Below are 6686 nucleotides of genomic sequence, written 5' to 3'. Positions count from 1 at the left end.
AATTCACAACATGAATTGTTATCTTTGTCTCTTTCTTCTCTCTCGTTTCTCAGCACTAATCTGACACCAAGTCCTATCAATTCCACCTCTACAACTGCTGTCCCTTCCAACCCCCCCCCCCCCACTGCCTTCTATTTCCATGGCTACCATCCAAATTAAGACCTGCATTATCACCCACTTAGACTATTTCTGTAGCCACCTAACAGGTATTTCTGCCTCCACTTTCTGCCCCTTCAAATCCATTCTTCTTACTGCTGCTAAAATATCTTTCTTACACATTGATTTGGTCAGGTCACTCCTGGTTCAAAGTTCCTCAATTGCTTTCTGCTATTACCTACTGAACAGCTTTTGAATTTCTCTCCTGGTATTCAAGTTCCTTCATAGTCTGGTTCTAGATGACACTTTTAGCCTCACTTCATATTATTCCCTTGTGTCCCCTTCCCCCAGCATGCACTCTAGGCTCCGGCTAAACTTGACTACTTTCTGCCCTCTAAACATTCTCATGTCTTAGTGAATTTGCTGCTGCTGTTTCCTATGTTTGGAATGTTCTTCCTCCAACTTTCCATTTGTTGAGTTCCTACTCATTTCTAAAAGCCCAAATCAAATGTCCTTTCCTTTAGGAAACCTTCCCTGATCTCTGGAGTTGATAAGTCTTTCCCCTTTGGATCTCAGACAGCACTTTATTTTGCATCTCTCTAGTACACATAAGGCCAACTATGTATGATAGTTACATGTTTATGCAATATATCTCCTGAGCAAACTATATGCATCATGAAGACAAGGACCAGGTCCTAACTAAGCTTTGTAGCTTCCCCATTTGGCAGTGCTTTGCACCAAGGAGGTATTCAACGAATTTGCTCCTGAAAGGGCCTTTCCCTTATATTTCATTGTCTATGTCCCTTATGATTTTCAATTTTGCTAAGGCCTAAAAGAGGAATATCCCTATGGAGACATTTTGAGTGGCAAGTAAGTTTGTGAGAAATGTGAACTGGTGGCCCATATTAATATCTCTCTCTCTCTCTCTCTCTCTCCCTTTCCAGGGATATCCTTAGAGAGTTTATAATCTATTTGGGCAGAAGGAATTTGTTTACAGCCCTGGGCTTTCACTTGCTTATTTCCACAACTTAATCTTCACAGGGTCATATAATTGTAGGATTAAATCCCAGATTAAGACAAGGTCTTTTAAAAACACAATTTTTCTCCTTCCTCTCTTGCCTTAGATCCCTGTGTATTAGGTAAGTAAGCAGCAATCACATTTAAGCAAATAAATTTGGGAAGAATGGCTAGAAGTCAAATATATACAGAAAGAAAATCTGCTGAAAGTGACACAATTTTAAAAACATTCAGGAATCAATTTGCATTTCTTGACTCTGCTTATTTGTCAAAAGGGAATGGGCTCTCGCTGTCTCTCTGTCTTTGTCTCTCTCTCTTTGGATGGAGGGGATAGTAGAATTGAGTGCTGCCAATGATACCAAAAAAGGAAAGGAAAGAGCACCAATGAAACATTTTAAAAATGCACAGAAGAGAAGAGAAGGCAGTTCAGAGGGAGAGTGAGATAAGCAAGACAGCTTTGAAACTAATTCATTGAATTTATTATATATGTAAAAAAACAAATTGTGTGTAATAGAGAATTTTATTCTGGTTTTTTTTTCTCTGTGGAAATGTTCATGTTTATTGGTATTTGTCAAGTTCAGAATAAAAAGGCCTAAGATCCTTCCTCAAGTTTGGGTTGGACTAGATATCCTCTGAGATGCCTTCCAACTCTGTTTCTGACAGTGACAACATGATTTGCTTTCTGCCCCTGCCTAGAGGATGTGGGATTATCTTGGACTCCTTGCCCTGTTTGTTTCCTGTGAATTCTTCATCCTTAAGGCTGTTAATAGTAACAAAGGAATTTGTTGTTAGCCAGGGTCCTGAACGTGAGTCTGCACAATGCTGCTGGACCCACCAGGTAACTTACGCTATTTGGAAGTTGTGGGACTATCCCTATCCTAATGCCAATGCAGGTGAGTATTACCTGGAAAACTCACCAAACCTGGGAGACATCTCAGAGGCCATTTAGTCCAAGCTGCACCTGAAGAGAAACATCCTCTACAACAACTGACAAGTGACCAACTACCCTATGCTTAAAGACCTATATTGACAGGGAACTCATTATTTCTCAAGGCATTTTGGGACAGATTTAATTGTTAGGATTCCCCTCCCCCCCACACCCACATTAATCTTAAATATGCATCCTTCTAGTCCTTCTCCTTCCAATTGTTCCTAGTTCTGCCCCACTGAAGTCAAGAATCAATAAACCAATCAACAAACATTTATTAAGCCCCTACTATATGTCCTCTCACATGAAAGCCCTTCAGGTATTTGAAAGGATGGAGCTTATCCCCCACCCCCCAACAACCTTCTCTTCTGTAGGAGAAACACCCCTAGTTCCTTTAACCTTTCCTTGAGTGGCATGGAATAAGGATCTAGTGCAGCAGATGTTGGATTGTAGGGAGCGACATCAGGAAGCTCGGCGCCTCGGGTTAAAGTTTAGTTAAATGAGTGTAGGTTCTGTGACCCATGAAGATAAAGAAAATAGGAAAGGAGAAAGCCCTGGGGTCAAGGGCAAAGTACCCTTGTGTAGTTCTGAAAGGGAACAGGATTTCCTGGGAAGCTGACTTGGATAAGCAAGGACTTGGGCTCAGGGCTAGATCCTTCTTGTAACATCTAAATTCTGAAATCCTGTGGTGCACTTTATCAAGGAAAGGTCTTACGGTGGAAAATGTAACTGGAAAATTCAGCACCAGATGGGGGTCAGAAGTCAGGGCTGATTTGGAAGTAACCCATGTTGAAGTAATGGGAGTGGATAAGTTCATCATGAATAGCAGAGAATTGAAGATAGAGACTTCAGGGATACCCACAATTTGGGGTCACAAAGAGAGAGACCAGCAAAGGACACAGAGAAGGAGCAGAGAGAAATAAGAGAAAGGGAAAAGCCTCTAGGAGTGGGAAAACTATTTTAAAATATTTTCAATTAAGACTTTCTCAGACCTCCTGAATGTCCCTTGTCCCTGTGCTTTTGACTTTAGTTGAGGTTCAACTGAGTGCAGATGGTCATTTCTAGCAGCACAGTTGAGAAGGAATGGGTTCGAGGAGGAAGGGAGTCTTTGCTACCTTTGCAGTTGCTAAGCCTTGCTTTTTAGCCTCTGGGTTTGGGTCCCTGGTGGGGATACTGAAAAACCAATCCAACATCTAATAATGAGTTTCTTTCTTTCCTGTAATGAGCTCTGGAGGCCGTAGGGATGGCCCAGATGGAGTCTACCATAATTAGCCCCGTGACTTTTCCCACTGAGGGATTAGCCTCAATTTTTTCCATAGAGTAAGGGACAGATGTCTGGGTTGGGAGTCAGAAGGCCTGGGTTCAAGTCCTGACTCAGTCACTTATTAGCTCTACATCCTTTGGCAAGTGACTCCACGTCTTTGGACGTCACTGTCCTCATCTCTGAAATAATTTTGGTATTACCTCCCTTACAGGGTTGTTGTGAGAAGAGTAAGTCACTTAGTGTCTCATTGCCCCATGCAACTTTGGAACACTGATTGCAGAAGAAATGTCCGTCTCTGTTGGTGGAGAAAGTTCTTCACCAGCTGTTCTTCTACATCAATAAAATCATAGGTCTAGTAAAAAATAAAAACTGAAACAAAAAAAATCAACAATAACAACAACAACACAGTAAACAAAAATAGCACTAAAAATTGGAGGTTATTACAAGGATTGGAGACAAGTGGCCTGGATTTGAAGTCTTGTCTCCATTACTAATTAACTCTATGTTTTGGGGCAAGTTTTTTTGTTTTGTTTTGTTTTTTACCTCTTTCAGATTCGGTTTTCTTCTGTGCAAGAGGGACTTTCACTGTCCACTTCACAAGGCTGCTGTGAAAGGCAAGAGCTCTAAAGCATTCTAGAAATGGGAGTTCTCCTCAGTTCTATTCTCTTAGCCTTACTTATGCACAATCACTCACCCCCAAACTTGCAAATGCAGGTGGTAAGCCCTGTTGGGTCAACTGCAGGCTATTTCCATCTGAGCTGGGCTGGTTTGTCCTCTGTGTCCTTCTAGTGAGATTTCTATCACAGAATCAAATGAACCAGAGACTTTGATATCCCTCAAGTGTTTGTTCTGTAGCTTGGTCTGAGTAGTAATGCATTACCAGAGCCTGTTCTTCCCCAGCGATCTTGGCTGTTAGGAACTCAGGAATAAGTGTGTTAGAATCACAATTATAGCAATAGCACCTTAAGGTTTACAAACAGCTTTAGAAACATTATTTCACTTGATTCTCCCAACAACCCTTAGAGGGAGATGCTATTATTATCCCCATTTTACAGATGAGGAAACTGAGGCAGATAGTGGTTAAATTGTCCAGGGTCACCCAGCTAGTGTCTGAAGCTGGATTTGAACTCAAGTCTTCCTGACTCCAGGCCCAGCACTCTGTCCACTATGGCACCAGGCTACAGAGAACTCAAAGATCATCATCTAATCCAATCTATACCTGAATAAGAATCCCCTCTACAACAGACCCAGGAATTGGTTTGTTTAATTGTTTTAATTGTTTTAATTGGTTTGTCTTTTGAGTAGGAACTCATGACCTTATGAAGCATCTCATTACTCTTTTGGGAAGCTCTAGTTGAGCTCAAATTGGCTTCCCTCCAATTTCTCATTGTTTTGCTCTTTGAGATGAAACAAGATGTGTCTGATCCCTCCCCAGTTCATTGGATACCGTGTACCCCCTCCCCTTAATGTGAGGCTGGCCCAGTCACTCCACTTCTCTCGGTGTATATCTTCTCATCTTTAAAATGAAGGGTTTGGAAGAGATGACCTCCATAATCCCTTCCAGTTCCAAATCTATGACCCTAAGCCTTCATTTCTCTGCCTCTCAGTTCCATCAATGGATCCTTCTAACGCAGGAATTTGAGGTCTGGCACCCTCCTCTGGACAATGTTCAGCTTATTAATGTCTTCCTAAATTGACATGTAGAATGAAACTCAACATTCCAGAGCAGAGTAGAGCAGGGCTATCCTGTCAAGCATCCTGGAGCCACTCTGCCTCTCTTAATGCAGTCTAAGGCTGCATTAGCTCTTTTGGTCCCCTCTTTTCCCATCTTTCTTCCCCTCAAGCCTCCCCACTTCCCAAAACAGGTAGGGAGCCAAAAAAAGATAACAATAGCCCATCCCTTTTGGGACAGTGGTTTTGCAGAGTTCAGACTCAATTCTAACCATCACCGATTCATGATGTAGGAGAAACATCCCAAGTCTGGGAGTTGAGACTTGGGTTCCAGTCTTGGCCCTGCTGATAAGTTGTTTGTGACCTAAGGTAAGTTACTTTCCCTCTCTGGTCCTCAGTTTCCTTATCTGTAAATTTTTTAGAGAGAAGACTAGATGGTCACTGTGGGTCTCTTTCATCTCTGATATTCCGTCTTCTGTGTTCTACAACTCTGTCAGGTTTAACATTCTACGAATCTATGACTGTCTGTATCCTTCAGAAACTGGAAGAACATTCAGTGTGTCTGTTATTTCCTCCCCCTCCCTGAGCTTCTTGTGTATGGCTGACACAGCAGTTAGGAGGGGAAAGGGAGGAGAAGAGAGCAGAATAGGAACTGCTAAGGCTTTGCCAGAGTGTGACAACAGAGACACCTTTTCTCCCACCCCTTTCCCACCAGTGAGGCTTCCTGCCTGCTTACAGGAGAGAGGCCAAGGATCAGGGGTGGGCGGGGGAATCCTGGTCCCCCAGAGTCAGTCCCCCTCCTTTCCTCCCTCCCCCTCTGCTTACACGTGAGTGCAGGGACAGCCTCGATCACTCCGTGGCTTCCCATTCTCATCTTCCTCCTCGGAGCTGCCCTCCTTCTCGCAGCTCAGCCATCTCCAGGGCAGTAAATCCTCGGCTCTGCCACTGCTCATCTTTCCCATCTGGTCCATTTCCACCAACTCCCTGAGGCTGTGAACAGCCTACCTGGGAGGCTGCAGCACAGCTGCATTTGGGCTGAGGCTGTCCCCAGGGCACCGGGTGAGTCTGATCCATCCTGAGTTCTGTTAAATCCCACCCTGGGCTCTCAGGTTTTGGGAGATGGGAGGATGGGGAAGGACCCGGGTATGCACACGGGCACACCGACTTCCCATCTCCCTGCTTCTGACTCTTAGTTTGCTCCACAGTCTCGATCTGTCTGTGCCCTCACTCCCATATCTGTGGCCCCATCTCTGTGCCTGCTTTCTCATATCTATGTCAGTGTTCTTATCTCTGTGTGTATGTCCTTGTCTCTGAATCCTTATTCCTGTGCCCACGTCTTCATCTTCATGTTTATTTCCCCCTTTCTGTGCCCACATATCCATTTCTTTACCCTAAATCTCATGGCTGTGTACCTGTCTCTGCAAGTCCATCTCTAGATCTGCATTCCCTCTTTGTGTCTCTGTACTCATGTCTGTGTCCCCATCCACATGCTCCATGTTATTGTCCCTCTCTCCCTGGCTTGGTGTCTGTGTCCTCATCACTGTGCCTATGTCCCCCTCCCTAATGTTCAAGTCCTCATCTCCATGTCTATGTCTCCATGCACATCTCTATTTCTTTGTCTCAATTTCTATGTCCATGGTCCCATCTCCATGTGGGCATATGTTATCTATCTATCTATCTATCTATCTATCTATCTATCTATCTATCTAT

At 43.6% G+C, this 6686-nt stretch overlaps 1 protein-coding gene across 5 annotated transcripts in view; it reads left to right on the top strand.

Moving 5' to 3' along the window:
* The first annotated feature begins 5808 nt into the window (after positions 1-5808).
* The window catches only part of SLC1A6 (solute carrier family 1 member 6), a 21038-nt gene continuing 20160 nt past the window's right edge, over positions 5809-6686 (top strand). For 4 of the 5 annotated variants that reach the window (XM_027851325.1, XM_027851324.1, XM_027851321.1 and 1 more), the window contains exon 1: positions 5811-6035. The gene's annotated coding sequence lies outside the window, so the exon portion shown is untranslated. Of the gene's footprint in view, positions 6036-6686 lie in introns of all 5 variants that reach the window. The other variant, XM_027851326.1, reaches the window with a different exon arrangement.

The sequence above is a fragment of the Vombatus ursinus genome, unplaced genomic scaffold, assembly GCF_900497805.2.
Source record: "Vombatus ursinus unplaced genomic scaffold, bare-nosed wombat genome assembly UNPS02009173.1, whole genome shotgun sequence".
In the NCBI taxonomy this organism is placed as follows: Eukaryota; Metazoa; Chordata; class Mammalia; order Diprotodontia; family Vombatidae; genus Vombatus; species Vombatus ursinus.
This window is presented reverse-complemented; position numbering and strand designations above follow the sequence as displayed.